General features: G+C 40.9%; 1 protein-coding gene across 2 annotated transcripts in view; it reads right to left on the bottom strand.

Moving 5' to 3' along the window:
* The window catches only part of SLC35G2 (solute carrier family 35 member G2), a 32,491-nt gene extending 21,330 nt beyond the window's left edge, over positions 1-11,161 (bottom strand). The window contains exon 1 of one of the 2 annotated variants that reach the window (XM_060010040.1): positions 10,664-11,161. The gene's annotated coding sequence lies outside the window, so the exon portion shown is untranslated. The remainder of the gene's footprint in view (positions 1-10,663) is intronic. The other variant, XM_060010041.1, reaches the window with a different exon arrangement.
* Between the last annotated feature and the right edge of the window lie 3,841 nt (positions 11,162-15,002).

Here is a 15,002-nt window from a genome sequence, read left to right as displayed (position 1 = left end):
TTGTGTGAGGGTGATGATGCCTGATTTGGAAAAGAGCAATTTATGTTGTACCGTTTTAAAATCCATTCTGGCACACTGTGATGAATGTGTTGGCTGGCAGCTAAGAACTTGCTGAAATGCAAGAGTCTTTCACCGATTATAATCGACACTTCCCCCTCCAGGAAAGAGCCTTTCTCATCTCTGAAGCAGTGGACTTATCAATTTGCATAAAATATGCCATTCTCATTGAATATATATTTATCATCTACCACTTACTTTCCTACTGTCTTTTTTTTTTTTTTTTTTTTTCTTTTTGCAGTACGCAGGCCTCTCACTGCTGTGGCCTCTCCCGTTGCGGAGCACAGGCTCCGGACGCGCAGGCTCAGCGGCCATGGCTCACGGGCCCAGCCGCTCCGCGGCACGTGGGATCCTCCTGGACCGGGCCACGAGCCCGCGACCCCTGCATTGGCAGGTGGACTCTCAACCACTGCGCCACCAGGGAAGCCCCCTACTGTCTTTTTTTTTTTTAAAAAAAGCAGAATTAGTTTACAGTGAATCAGCATCTTTAAATTCAGCTGTGCTGGGTGAATCTGTCAAGAGTGGCAGGAAGTCATCGCTAGAAGGGGGAGGGGAAGGAATAAAATGATCCTTTTCTGTTTCCATGATCTTTTCTGTATGTATCTAAGTGGTTAAATCACCAATTAGGTTAGATGCTAATTAAATATAAAACAGATTACAGCGCTGTTCTGATATCTTGTTAAAGTTGTACTTATCGGTTGTTTATTCTTTACCTAATTCTCACTAGAGAGGATCAAATAGCCCAGCTGAGTTCAAAGAAGGCTGCCAACCCCCCAGGTCTTACACCAGTCCCTGAACAAAAAAGGAACACCCAGGATCAACAGCCTACTCTCAAATCCCTCAAATACTACATATACCACCTGCTCACATTCGCCCTGTTCTGGCTGCTGTTTATCCATGAAAAAGCCAAGCCTGAATTTTCTCGAGGCCAAGATTTATGAAAATGCCAAATGAATCAGTTCAAAATTGTACACATTTGGTTTCATTTGATCATAACTGATTCTTCACACTGTAGACACCACTCACATCTCAAATTTTATTAAACTCAAATAACGTAAAGCAATTGAAAAATGGTGAACAGATGGCAACTTGTTTCAAACTGTAAGTCGGATTTTGAATGAAACTTGACAACATCTGGTTGCTTAAGTGGCATACCTACATTTATTAAAGTCGTTCCACTCCTTTAATGCTATTTAGAGAACACACACAAATATATAATGCTACTGCAAAGCTGAAAAGAGACTTTATAAAGTCCCATCACTGGCAGGGACATTGTATAGGAAGGAAAAGCACAGTATAATCCATCCCATCAGGAGTTAATTTTACCAGCAACATGTACCAAAATTTAAAATGTGTGAACTCTTTGACCCAGCAATGCCATTTCCAGGAATATATCCTAAGGAGATCACTAGTAAAGTACATAAAGATGGCAAGTAATGATATTCATCATGGCTTTCTTTACACAATGAAAAACTGGAAATAACCTAATTGTCCTTTAATGAGGGACCTGTTAAATAAAAACATCAATGCAATATTATGCAGTCATCACAAAAGATACTATATATGTATATATAGACATTAAAAAACCTTCATGTCACATTGCTAAGAAAAAGAAGGGTATAAAAGAGTATTCATGGTATGACTTTATATAAAACAATTTATATCTATACTTACAGATGGTGAAATTTCAATTATTCAGCACTTTCTTCTTTTTACTTTTTAGGTTAATTTTCCACATAAGCATGCATTTATTTTAAAATCCAGGAAAAAAATCAAGCTATTTTCATTAGAGGAAAAAAAGTCATTACTCGGTATTTCAGTTAGACAAAATGTCACCCAGGAAGCCAAATGTAGCTCTTATATTTCTGTGCCTTCTGTTGCAAAGAAAATTGTGGATAAACAGACCATATTACAGAGAGAAACTGGATGGATGGTGTGTAGAACCCAAACCAAAACAGAGGTGAAATACTACATAAACTAAGGAGGATGCCTTTATTATACATAGTGTTTGAAAGAATTAATTCATTGCGCATGTGTGCGTGCTTTATTATATTTTCAGGGCTAACAAAAAAAAATAGTATGGATCCTAAATGACAGCAAAGAATATAATCATCATTGGTTTTTCTTACATAAGTTACCACTCTATAAATCTCTGTGTTAATGTGGAAAAATCTGACCTGAACAGATGGACCTCATGCTGTTTTCTAAAACATGAACAGATTTCTGATCTTCTGGACCAGGAAATGGAGTCAGCACTAAAACAGCGGACACCATCATCCATCTCCTAGAATTTCAATTTAAGGAGCTGCTAATAAAAGCAATATTTCCTCTTTAAAAATAATAGCACAGTGATATGTTTCTGTCCTAACGGAATGTGCTCTCAATATAGTAAAAACATAGTGGAGATTTGTTGCAGTGGAGGTGCTGGCTGATTACTGAACTGCACCAATTTTGGAGAATCCCCTCACTGTCGTTCTTGGCAGGTAGCATCATTTGGCAGCTTCCATCCTTCACTCTCCAAGTTTCTCATGGAAGGCACAGTCCTGAGGGCTGCCAATCTGCCTGGTTAAATCTTCATCCCATTAGCCCAAGGGCCCCCTTTCCTTGAGCATCTTCACAGGAGCAGTTTCACAATAGATACCCTTGGGCTTGAAGTCCCAATAAAGGGCTCTCAGTCAAGTAATTAGCAACTTTGCATTCCCCCCACCCCCAGCTCCACCACTTTCTAGCTGTGTAACTTAAGGCTGTGAGGAGGCTGGTGGAGGCAGCAAGACTGGGTCTGAGGAGGAAATTGGGGCCAAGGGGATGGCCCACGAGGTCAGGATATTGGTTATATAAAGGGAGAATGAGGAAATAGTTCAATACCCTGAAGATAATGGGAACCAGATTTCTTACCATCAGAGAAGGAAGATACAAACAGAAAAAGGGTGAAGACTAGAATGAGCACTGTGGTGTTGGAGTGCAGTTGAAGATATTAGAATAAACACATTTTAATATAAATAGATGAATAGATATAGAAATAAATATAGATGTGCTTAAGAGTTTCCCAGTTCTGTCTGCTAAGATGGCCCTAAAGTAACAATACTCCAGTAGCAATGACCACACCTAGCACCCAGATCTTGCATTCTCTACTAAAAGGAAGCTGGGCTCTTTGGAAAAATAGCTTTTGAAATGACTGAAATGGTTGGGGCAGGAAAAGTACAAGATGAGCCTGGAACATCTTACACTAGAAAGTACTCTGATAATAGAGATGTCAAAACAACACAAGAAGCAGCTTGAATGGGATTCGAATGGCCAAATCTGTAACAATTTCAGCATCAAAGTCAATAATCATTAATCATAGTAATTGGTTATAATCCACCTAATAGAATAGAAATCCACAAGTCCAAACTAATGTAAATAAATGAATAAACAAACAAATAAATAAATAAAGGAAGAGAAAACTCTCCCTTACAACAGAATACCAACTAGTAAAGGTCAAATGAATGTTGGAATTGGAAAAATTGCCATTTGGCAATCATCATAGTAATAATTTATTTGAGCAAGAACCATCATAAAATAAGTGACCAAAAGTTTGTTGAAGAATAGGATGTTTACATAGTCTCAAAGTGTCTCCCCACAAAATGCTTATAATTACAAAGGGAAAAATAACAACTTTACAGTGGAGAAGTTATCACCTTAACCAAGTCATCAAAGTTAACATCACCAGCAAAAAGACAAATCAATATTGTATCCCTTAATAAGATCCACTGAAAAAAACACAGTATTGCTTCTATCATTTTCCTGACAAAAATGTGTAACTATGCCAAAAATGCATAACGTGCATCAGACAAACCTAAATGAGGAACATTCTACAAAATTAATGGCCTGAACTTTCAAAAATGTCAAGGTCACTAAAGACAAGGAAGAAATGAGGAACTGTCACAAATTAAAGATTAAAGAAACAGGACAACTAAATGCAATTCATAACCCTCGATTTAACTCCAGACGAGAAATAAAAAACATTTTTCTGAAGAGGAAATTATTGGGGGAAATGGCATATATTGAATGAGGTTTGTGGATTCAATGGCAGAATTATATCAGTCTTAAGTTCCTCATTTTGGTGATAATTCTGTGGTTATGCAGGAGGGTGTCTTGTCTTTAAGGAAAACTACTTAAGTGTAGTCTTCCTACTTAAGTACTTAGGGGTAATTAGGCATCACATCTGCAGCTTATTATCAACTGGTTCAGAAAAAAAGAGAAAGTATATGAATGAATGACAAAGCAAGCATCGTAAAATGTTTATAATTGGAGAACTTGGGATGAAGTATATATAAGAATTACCCTTCACCCCAAGAGTTCATTGGACTATGCATGCAAGTTTTCTGTAAGTTTGAAATTATTTCTAAATAAAATATGAAAAAATATACTGGGGATAACAGAATCTACCTAGATTTTTTGGGAGAAGTACATGAGTTAATATGTGTGAGGTGCTTAAAGCAGAGCTAGGTATATAGTAAATGCTAAATAAATGTTAGCGATGATGGTGATAGTGGTAATGAAATCCTGAACTTTACATCACAACTCATCTGAATCAGGACAAGCTGACTCTGGTTCACTTACTTGTTTTCTCTTTTTAGATTCAATTTAGAAATTGAAAAAAATATTTATTTACATTTGAGATGCTAACAACATTATTAAACTTGTTTACTGTAGTTTAAGCACACAGTGTTCATGTAGAACAATATTTTATAAACTGTTGTCCTCAAGAAAAAAGGATGTTAGTAGTATGTTTTAAATAATCAAGATCAAGTTTTTGAAATTTTCATCCTTCATTAATTTAGGCAATATGATAATAATGAGATTATATGATAAGTACATACATATATATATATTTCTTTATCCAAATACAGTATATACATTAACATGTATATATTTACTATAGGGTAACTATATACAAATTATAATAATATGCATAGAATTAAAGACCATGAGAGTTGAAAAAGGCTGTGGAGTTCATCTACTCCAATTTCTTTGAAACTAACTCTAGCCTCTACAGCAACCCCAACAAATAGTACAGTTTCCATTTGAACTTACAGTCACAGAAAACTTATTCCTTCTCAAGGCAGCCACCTGGGAGTCATTCTGATTGTTAGAAAATTCTTTTTTAACATTGAGTCAAAAATCTCTCTGTATGTAATCTCCAGTGTCTGTTCCTACATATTTGCTCTGGGATCACTAATTAATTCCCTCTTTCACATGACATTTCAGTATCAGGAACTACTATTTCCTACCCTCCCCGTCCCAGGTCTCCTATCATGAGTTTTCTCTTCTACAAACTGAAAATCTTCTCTTTCTCAATTATTCCACGTATAATCGTGGTTTTCATCTTACCACCTTAACCATTCTTCTCTGAACATATACCGGTTTCTATGATCTCTCCTAGTCAGGAGATCCTGTTTCTATGAGGGCAGCCTGAGATCACACCAGCTATTCTGACAGCCTCATGCATTTATGTTTATTCCTTCATTTGGTCAATATTTACTAGGTGCCTATGATGTGGAAGGCACTGTGCTAAGATAGTATGAGAGATAAAATTAAGAAAACAGGGACTACCCTGGTGGCGCAGTGGTTAAGAATCCGCCTGCCAATGCAAGGGACACGGGTTCCAGCCCTGGTTCTGGGAAGATCCCACATGCCGTGGAGCAGCTAAGCCCTCTGCGCCACAACTACTGAGCCTGTGCTCTAGAGACTGTGAGCCACAACTACTGAAGCCCGTGCTCCGCAACAAGAGAAGCCACCACAATGAGGAGCCCGCACACTGCAGTGAAAAGTAGCCCCTGATCACCGCAACTAGAGAAAGCCCATGTGCAGCAATGAAGACCCAATGCAGCCAAAAATAATTAATTTTTAAATTTTTTAAAAAACAGACAATGGTAATAAAAGATAACTTTTTAAAAAATCTAGAAAACATACGCTTTCTCTTAAAGAACTTACATGTTCATTTTGGAGAAAAGAAATATGCTAACAAGTACCACAAAACAGACACAACAAGTGCTATGCACATTAAAGGAAGTTATACAATTAAACATGTATTTGCGGGCTTCCCTGGTGGCGCAGTGGTTGGGAGTCCGCCTGCCGATGCAGGGGACACGGGTTCGTGCCCCGGTCCGGGAGGATCCCACGTGCTGCGGAGCGGCTGGGCCCGTGAGCCATGGCCGCTGAGCCTGCGTGTCCGGAGCCTGTGCTCCGCAACGGGAGAAGCCACGACAGTGAGAGGCCCGCATACCGCAAAAAAAAAAAAAAAAATGTATTTGCTTTAACATCAGAGTACTAGAGAACAAAGCAAAAGTAATGACAATTTCAGACTAGACAATTTCAGACTAGCATGAGAATCAGTAAAAAGCAGCAGCTTGGGATTTAAGCAACATTAAGAGAGAAATTTCCAGATTAGGAGAATTATTCACAGATTCAGAAGACACAAACGGTTCATAGTTTTACCCTTAAGAGCTCTGACAATGGGATCAATAATCACTTGTCCAGAGTGATTTACATGCAACTTTATAGAAAGGCAAGAAAATAAATAGACTAGACTACTATGCACCAGGCTTATACCAAGGGCTCAGTGTGTATTATTTTACTTAATCCCACAACGACTCCAACAAGGCAGGCACTAATATCAGTCCCTCTTTAAAAAGAAAAAAAATTAAGTGAAGATCAGCAAGCTTCAGTAACTTGCCCAAGCTTACAAGGAGCTTACTATGGCAGTCAGCCTTCAAATCCAGACTGTCAGCTTCCACTCCAACTTGAGGCCATCAACTACTTACTACCCAACAAAGCAATATCTGGCAAATTCCCACCCACATCCCCACAAACTTCCAGGAGAACTACTTGGAGAAGGCTCTCACTAAACAATCTGTTCCTCCTCTGGACTCAAGAACAGTTTCTACAGGACTCTGTTACAGTCCTTGACACAAGGTATCAATGTGAATTGTGTATGTAACACAAACCCCTGATAAAGTGTTCCTGCTCCAAGAACAGAGATTGTGTCCTTATCTTCTTCTTGGACTCCCCAGGCCCTAGGGCATTGCCAGACTCAACAAATGCTAGGAGAATGGCATAGCTGGTCCCCTTTGAAGAAAGTCACCCTTTTAACCAGAGACCTCTAATTCTGGGTCTAATTAGTTGTGGTGCAGAGCTTTGGTTGCCACAATGCTGCAACCTAACTCTATCTTCTATCTCTTAACTCTAACTAAATTAAAGGAATCTGGGAGTTCTCTGGCAGTCCAGTGGTTAGGACTCCACGTTTCCACTGCAGCGGGCACGGGTTTGATCCCAGGTCAGGGAACTAAGATAATGCAAGCCTCATGGTGCAGCCAATAAAATGATTTTTTAAAATTTTTTTATAAAAGGGAAGGGGCAAGATATATTTGACTACATAAAAACTGAAATGTTCCATACAGCAGAAAATATCATAAAGTTTAAAAATAAAAAAATCAAGAAAAAATTGCAACATGTAACAGAGTCTTCAGTATACAAAGAGTTTTTACATATAAGAAAAAGAATATAAGAAAAATAGAAAAATAAGGATATGAGCTGGAAACTCACAAAACAAAAATAAGTATGACCAATAAATATATAAAAAGATGCTCTTTACTGCCTATCCAATTGGAAGAAAACCCTGATTTTGGTGATAGTGTGGGGATACTGACATTCTAATTCAGTGTTTATGTTGGTATATATTGGTACATCTTTTCTGTAGAACAATCTAGAAATAGTGTTCTTCCAACAAATATGTCTTGAATACACATATATTTCACACTGTGTAGATACTGAGAACATAGTAAAGAATAAAGCATACAAGGGAGGAGACAGGAAATAATTGAACAAATAAATAAACAAATCAATGTATCAAAACATAAAATGTACATATCCATTGAATGATCAATTTCACTTCTAGGATTTTTTTTCTAAGAAAATAAATAAGTGCACAAATGTTTGTTCAAAGATATTATTTGCAGAACTGCCTAATAACAGCAAAAATTGGAAATAAATAAATGTTCATTATTATAAGATTGCTTAAACAAATTATGTTCTGCCCACATAGTGCAATATTATACACCACTTGATGATGATGACCTAGTTTTATATGTATTGGTTTGAAAGACATTAATGATAAATTACATAGTGAAAATGCAACCAACAGAAGGTTGGTCCATTTAAAATGCATGTGTGTTCATCTAAGAGAAAATCTGTTAAAGTATGGAAGTTCCATAAAAAACTAAAAATAGAGTTACCATATGATCCAGCAATCCTACTCCTGGGCATATATCCAGAAAAAATGAAAGCTCTAATTCAAAAAGATACATGCACCCCAGTGTTCATAGAGGCACTATTTACAATAGGCAAGACATTGAAGCAACCAAACTGTCCATCAACAAATGAATGGATAAAGAAGATGTGAGATATAGAGATATAGGTATAGATATAGATAGATAGATACACAAGGGAATATTACTCAGCCATAAAAAAGAATGAAACAATGTAATGTGTAGCAATATGGATGGACCTAGAGATTATCATACTAAGTGAAGTAAGTCAGACAAAGACAAATATTATATGATATCATTTACATGTGCAATCTAAAAAAATAATACAAATGAACTTAATTACAAAACAGATGCACAGACCTAGAAAACAAACTTATGGTTACCAAAGGGGAAGGAGGAGATAAATTGGAGTATGGGATTAATGCACACTACCATATGCACACTACCATATATAAAATAGATAAATAACAAGGATTTACTGTAGAGCACAGGGAACTATATTCAATATCTTGTAATAAACTATAATGGAAAAGAATCAGAAAAAAGAATATAATGCATATATGTATAACTGAATCACTCTGCTGCACTCCTGAAACTAACACAATATGGTAAATCAACTATGCTTCAATTTTTTAAAAATCTATTTACAATGGTTTTCTCTGGTTTTATGTATTTCTCTGTCACCTAAATTTCTTACAGTGAGCATACATTTTATGAGAGAAAAACCACAGATATTCAATGTTTTGAAAAGTATATATGTAATCTTTACAGAGTTCACAAACCATATCCCACCAGTATATTTGAAATTGTCAGCATTATGATACATCTTAGTCATATTTTCTTCAGATTATAACTTTCCATAAGATCGTTAGCTAGCTATTGTTCTGTATTAAATTTTTCATTAATTCTTTTTGTTTAAACTTCCTTTAGCAACATCTTTTTTGTATCAATATCAATTTTACATCTTTCTAGACTATCTTTGTTCTGGAATTAAAATATGTGTAAATACTTCGTTGCTCAGCAAAATACCAAACACTTTAATTCACCTGTTCCCAAAGTTCTGTGACTTGGGAACAGATAACCATGGAAGTTAATGGTTCTGCGGAGTTCAGAAACGTGTCAAAAAATAAAGATGGATTACACAAGAAGCTCTGGGGAAAATGTGTGACTTGTAGTGTGTGATGGCACTGAAAACCAATGAGTGTATTTACATGTGTGTAATGTTTGTGTGCATATGCACATACATGCATCCTACATATGCTATGCATATGCATACGTGAGATTTCATGTTTATGCTCACCCTATGTCCTCCCATGTAGGTAAATCAAACCTGTTATGCATATGCTTTATCTGCACCCCCGGGCGAGCCACATTTGCCTTCATGTTATCTGCGGGAAACCAGCATCAATCCATCCGCAAAGGCTTTCAGTGTCGAGCCCGGGAGCCGGCGCCACTCTGGCCACCTGCCTTGGAGAGCGGCTACTCAAAGGTGCGGAGTAGAACCGCAAGGCAGGCCGCCGCCCGGGAAGTAAGCCGACGAAGGAGCTTGAAGCACTTCAGCACCACGGACACGGGCAACCCCAATCAAGTCCTTTCGAGCCGTAAAGCTGGCGGAGACCGCCCCTTCCCCAGGCGCCCCCAGCCCTCTTCGCCTAGTGCGTCACTATCTCCGGGCCCTCAATCGTCACTGAGACGCCAGCTTTCCATCCCGCTCCTCGCCAAGCCCGGCAAAAGCCTGGCCGGAGATGCGGGTCCGCGCAGCGCTCCCACTCGCCCTTCCTGCTGGCCCGCGCCACCCTGCCATCCTCTTCTCTCTAAAGAGGCCAAACGGGCGCACGAGGCGTAGAAATTCTACAGCCCGGAGCCGGGTCAGGGAGGGTCCTGTTTTCCTCCCCGGAGGTGGGGAAGGCTGAGCGGACTTGCTCTGAGCCTCCACCCGCTACATTCGGCCGCGGCCTGGCCCTTCCTCCTTGCCCTCGCCTTTCGTTGGGGAAAGATTTCTCCAAACCGTTTAATCTCCGCGAAAATCTCAACCCACATAGACTGGCGTCCAAGAGGCAGAGACAGACAACAGAAGAAAGGCAAATACTCATTCTCGGCCCTATTTCTAAAACCATCCAGCATTCTTAAAAGTTTGTATTTGAAATTGATCCCATGGCGCCATAGGGACTCTCCCTTGTTTGGGTGGGTTCCTGGGCGAAAGGAAAGCAGTAGCTCCTGGCCTTTATCAGAGAGGCTGGGGAAGGACCCATACATGCGACAGTGGCAGGAAACGGGGGCGCACAGCTGATACTGACCCTACCGAACCGGCGTCCAGGTTTTCCAAGAGAGCAGTGCCGGGAAGTGGCGGCCCGCAGCCGTTCAGGCGTCGAGCAGAGCCTCCGCAAAGGCTTGTAAAGGGGGCGGGGCGCTTCGCCCAGGGCCCGGCCTAACCCCAAAAGAGGGAGTCGGCTTCTTAAGTGCCTCGGCTAAAAGCGAGCGTGTGGGGTTCGGGGTACGCTCCCACTCCTTACGGGTGGGGCGGCCCGGCAGGCAGGGTCAAGGTCCCAGTCCACTGCTGCCGACCGGCTGCCGGGGCCCGGTTACCTGTGCGTCGCAGCGAGGAAGGAGCGCCCGGTGCTCCGGCCGGGGCTGCCCGCTGCCGCGCGCCTAGTCCAGGCTCTGAGCCCACTGAGGCCACCGCGCGCTTCGCCAGGAAAACCGCGGCAGGGGCGGCTCAGGCCGCCTGGCTGGGCAGGGAGAGCGGCGCCGCAGGCACGAACCCTGCGCCTGCGCTCTCCGCTGCTCCCCCTCGCTTCCCACCGGCAGGTGCCCAAGTGGAAGACCAAAGGGGAGCGCCGGGGATTTGTGCCCCTTACTCGCGCGGTGGGAGGGCCCAGGCGCCGCGAAAGTGCCTTCCGGGATCGCTTTAGCCTATGCCCTTCGAGAGACCCGGTCTGCCGGAGTGACATGGTTTTGAAGCAATCGCCGGTCTGCCGGAGTGACATGGTTTTCTGGAAGGGGGCAGGGAGGCAGCCTCAATCCATTTCCACCTGTCCCTTTGCGTTTAAAAGTCGCAAGTCGATTCCTTGATATTTAAAATATGTCTAGCATCAGTAAATCATGGTCCGGGAAGGTCTTCGGGCATCCCCCGGCTCCACCTGTTGTTTTACCGATGAGGTCTCTGGGGCAAGGGTCTTGACGCTGCAGATCTGGTTCCTGGACGGAGGTCTATATACCCCAATCCCGTGCTGAATGAATACAGCTTCTTGGAAACAGGGACACGAGGACAGGCAGGAAGGCCATCAGCATAGGCCAGGCAAGAAAGGGTGAGGCCTGAACCAAGGTGCTAGCTGTAGGAAAAGATAGGAAATGACTGCTGGGTTTTCCTCTGTCCTTCCAGATCCACTCACCACCCTGTTCTGTGACTCAGGACTGACTTTTATGGACGACATCAACTGTCCTCTGGCTTTTGTCTGGTTTTGGCCAATGGGAGGCATGTGCAGGAGGTCCACCACAGGGCAGAATGTAGATCACAGGGCAGGATGTTATTCAGGACCTCTCCCCTACATTCTCAGAGGGCCATTCTATTAGCAGTGGCTGCATTCTTTATCTGAACGCCATTACTCCAATCCTGTGGCCCTCTCCTACAGTTCATTCTTAGTCCTGTTTACCACTTGCTGCCCTTGCCCCTGCAGGCCTCGCTCCCAGATGTTTCCTTTAAACCTGTCCACACCTTTTTAAATAGTCTCTTCCTTAAATTCTCAACTATCCCCTGGATGTGGCATGCCATCTTTATCCTACCACCTTTTTCCTACCATTCCAGGACACTATAATACTTCACTGCGGTTGGGAAGATTCATAAGAAAAAAAAATGTGTCAAAGAAAGATGAGACTTTTGGGACTTCCCTGGTGGTCCAGTGGTTAAGACTCCATGCTCCCAGTGCAGGGTGCCCTGGTCAGGGAACTAGATCCTGCATGCTGTAACTAAGAGCCTGCATGGCACAATTAAAATACCCTGCATGCTGCACCTAAAGATCCCGCATGCCCCAACTAAAGATCCTGCATGCTGCTACGAAGATTCCACATGCCACAACCAAGACCTGGTGGAGCCAAATAAATAAATAAATAAATGTTGGAAGGAAGGAAGAAAGAAAGAAAGAAGGGACTTTTAAAAGGTGAGATGTCTCCCAGAGTCATCTTGCCAGGCTCCAGGCAGCCATCATGCTAGGTGATCTCCCCACCAAGTCCTCCAGTCTGAGGGTATCAAAGACAGTTTGAATAGACCCAAGAATGGGATTCAGACTACTCAGAATCAATGTGTTCCGCAAAAGGACTGGGGGTTATCTAAGTGTCCAGCACAATAGAACTTTTGGGTGCCTCTTGATGGGAAGAGACAATCTAGATCTTTATGGAGCAAGTGCTGATGCTCTCCCAACTGCAGCTGGGCTGCTTTTGAATGAGTTGATATCCTTAGGACACTTAAAAGAGTCTTGGGCACAGTGTCTGAAAAATGTGTTTATGAAGGAGCTGCTGAGTGATGCAGTTGTTGATGAGAGTCTCCGGCTGTTTCAGTAGAAAACCCAAAGAATGTTCCCAAAGAGGGAGGAAATAAAAGGCAATAGAGTGAGTAACGATTACCCCTAGCACTCCATGTCAGCTGGGTCTGAATCCAAGGCCTGACCATCTCTCTGACTTGTAAAAATGATCAAACTGGTTTAACTAGTTTAATTCTTTCCCCATCCCACCCCTTCAAAAAGCACACAGACAAAAACAAAACAAAACACCGAGGCATTATCTTGGCAAGACTTACCCAAAGGTAACCCCAGGAGTAGCTGCTTGCAAACAGAATTAATATCTCCCCTTTTTGTACTGAATACAAATGAGACCAGAACAGAAAATTAGCAAGTATCTTTGGCCTTTCTTCATTTTGAAGAGGAAGGATCCTTTGTTGTTCAGAAAGCAACCTGGGCATTAACTGTGCTGATCTAGGTAAGGAGTAGAGGAACAGAAGCAAAAGGAGCCTCAGAAGGCTAGACTCATCCACAAAGCTCAGCTAGATTTTATGTTTCTCTTGGAGGAAGTGGGGGAGGAAGAGAGCCAGAAAAGTTTTGAGGATGGGAGTGAGAAAAATGAAGATGTAGAGTGATCTGAGTTTGAGAGGTTTGAGACTAGGAATTTAGCACAGCTGCCATTCTGAATGATACTGAGAGACACTGAGAAACAGGAAGAAGGATTTTTAGATGTTTTGTTATGTGTAATAAGTGGAATTCTTCTTTTGTGCTATAATATTGAGGACTTTTTCCGACAATTGTCAAAAACGCAAACTGATTTAACTGAAAAAAATCTATAAATAGATAGCTTCAGGTATGGCTGGATCCAGGGTGCAAACAATGTCATCAAGATATGGTCACTCCTTCTCTCTCTGTGGACTTCAAAGAGTTTATTCTCATGTAGTGATTTTTCCCCACCTCCCCACCTTTCCCCAGTGTTGAAACTATATCATCCTTATAGCTAATCATTCCAGTAGAAACAAAGCACATATTTCCAAGTAGTTCCAATAAAATCTTATTACGTCTCATTAGCAAATTCTGGATCATATAGCCAACCGTATGCTTTAGTCTGGGGACAAAGAATGGGGGAGGAGTCATTCTCCAAAGAAAACTCAAGGTTCTATTATCAGAAAAAAAACCATAAAGTGATGGGCAAATTTGGGTGTCACAAACTGTGATAACAATATGAAACAATTTCTAAGAATATACTGTTAAGATAGGAAATACACAAACAAACAACAACAAAAAAAACAAGTAAAGACCAGTGTGGAATGTAAGTTGCTGTTTGTGTGAAAGAGGGGGACTAGAGAGTGAGAAATGGACAAACAGACAGACCAATAGGCAGGTAGAAACATAGAAATGTATAGGGACATACAAATATACATGTCTAGACAGAATATCTCCAAAAGGATACACAAGAAAAAAAAAAGTGATGGGCAGGTGAAAAAAGAACATGTCCATTATAGGTAGCTCTCAAAGAAACTTCAGTTAAGATTTATACTGCTTTTCAATTTTTTAATACTAGACTAGTGTTTCTTTTGAAAATGACATCATGTTGACATGGAGAGCAAGGCAGCTGAAATTCTTTCAACCTAAAAAATAAAGTGAAATATTTTGCTGTTCCTACAGAAAGAGATGTCAGAAAAGATTTTTTAAATATATTTTGTTTTGTTTCCATATACATACAGCCTTTATTCAAGAGGCCTGTTTTCTGATCCCAAAAAAATGATTCAAATTCCTCAAAGCCTGAAGAAGTTACTAGAGTTCCTGATTACCGTTGTGAAAATACGTGTTTCCCCCATCAGCACCACCACCACTTCACTCTTGCAGTTAGACACAAAACTCAGTTCTTGTAGCACTCTGGGCCAAGCAACTAAAAATTGGTTTGTATATCCACACAGGGAGGCACACAGTAACACCCCATTTTAGGAACATTCAGACTTTTATCAACCTCAAATACCTGGCACACCACAAATCTTGAAGTAAGTGAGGCAACTTGCTGTCTCAAAATTCAAGCACTTGCCTTAGTCTTCAAATTGTGTACAAAACAAAGGGCACCAACAATAAGCACAGTTATCTATTTTCCTCCAATCAATTCTTTCTT

Source organism: Delphinus delphis, chromosome 4 (assembly GCF_949987515.2).
Source record: "Delphinus delphis chromosome 4, mDelDel1.2, whole genome shotgun sequence".
NCBI lineage: Eukaryota > Metazoa > Chordata > Mammalia > Artiodactyla > Delphinidae > Delphinus > Delphinus delphis.
The sequence above is the reverse complement of the archived record's forward strand: the minus strand, read 5'-3'. Positions and strand labels throughout refer to the sequence as shown.